Below are 1,720 nucleotides of genomic sequence, written 5' to 3'. Positions count from 1 at the left end.
TAAGCAAGCTGTTGTGAAAACAACTTCCATCCAAGACTTCTTGGACAGCATGCACAGTCACGTCTAGGCTCTCCTGCTCGTCAATTTTATTTATTTATTTATTTGTTTTTTAAGTTATGTTTTTGAGGCTTTTTATGCCTTTAATCAGAGAGGAGAGGACAGTGGATAGGACAGGAAACAGGGCAAGAGTAGGGAGCGACATGCATGATAGAGGCCACATGCCAATTCAAACCCAGGCCACCCGGGCAAGGCTGAACCTCACGGAGCGCAACCTAGACCACAAGGACATCTGTGCTCACCAATTATATGTTGTTAAAAAACCACACAAGACCAGCCTCTGTAAAATCATAGTGAAATGTGATGTAAAACAATAGCTGATGAAATATAAACTTTTCAGAAAAAAGAGGCCCTAATTACAATGCAGCCCAATAATATCCTCATATCACCACAGCATACACATGGCAAAACCATTTCTACCAGATTTACCCAAGTTTGACTACAGCCCATATGGAAAACACTGGGGAGACAGAGTTTTTGACCTGTTCTTCAGCCAGTCACTAGGGGGAGCAGTTTTTGTGGCAACCTCACTCTGAGCTGAGTGTAATGATGTCCATCTTTTAACAGTCTGTGTTTGACACTTATTATGATCTAAAATTTTATTTTTTTTACTGGAATTTTTGCACTATTAACTTTCTTGTTAGCTGTTGTAACTGGACGACTAAAGGATGTCTTGTGTAGTCTTGAAACCTGTTGGTTAAACAGTGTAGATGGATCTATTTGATTCATTCCATCAGGAAACCTCACAGTTAAAAGGCTTTTGCCACACAGTGTTGAGCTGACAGATCACTCCCCACGGGATCCAGGGTGTCATCACAGCAGTTTGGGCTCTACCTACTTTTGCTCTCCGTATGGACTGTTCTTCCTGTGTGAACTATAGATTGTTGAAATCTGATTAGTTCATTCAATTAAGGCCGCATTTACACAACGCCAAAAACAGTCAAATCAGATAACATTTCGTTGCGTTTTGGCCTTGCATTTAGATGAGACCGTGTTGCGTTTTTGTCGGAAAACGGAAACTTTTGAAAACGCTCTCCAGAGTAGAGGGTTCTAAAAACGCTTCTCCATCCAGCCAGAGCAGAGCGTTTCAGGGTGAAACGCTGACGTCACCGCATGTGCACTCGCAGTTTCAGGTGAAGGTTGCGTGAACCACAGTTCTGCGCGCGCAGCCACAACTTCCAATTAAGCCATTCCAGTTGGTGGCGGTAACGCACCTCAAGGTTGGATTTCCAACCGTCTCACACAAAAAAACGGCAGAAAAATAAAGAACAACCACGACAATGATGGCTGATTTCCAAGTAGCATACACACATATATCCATGTTTCCAACTACTGGCCTGGCATGGCAACTACATCGTTGTGACTTGTCCTCTTGGAGTCGCATCAATGTATTTTCACGCCTTCCCCATGTAATGCTGGTGGCTTTTGGAAACGCAACGGAAGGATCTTTGCGGGAGTCTCTGTGTAAGCGTGGCCCAAGACACTGTGTATGGGAATATTGCTTTGGTAATGGCCTAAAAAAAAGAAAAGTAAAGGTGAAGAGTATAAAAAGATATGAGTAAGTAGATGAAAAACAAAGAAACACCTGCCAATCAAATTAAGCTCACATATAGAACATTGATGATACTGATCCCTGTATTATCCTTGAAAGCAGTGAAGTTCT

The sequence above is a fragment of the Halichoeres trimaculatus genome, unplaced genomic scaffold, assembly GCF_033239565.1.
Source record: "Halichoeres trimaculatus isolate MK-OKI-2021-1 unplaced genomic scaffold, fHalTri1.1 fHalTri1_scaffold_19, whole genome shotgun sequence".
NCBI classification, from domain to species: Eukaryota; Metazoa; Chordata; class Actinopteri; order Labriformes; family Labridae; genus Halichoeres; species Halichoeres trimaculatus.
Note: the sequence above shows the minus strand (reverse complement) of the source record.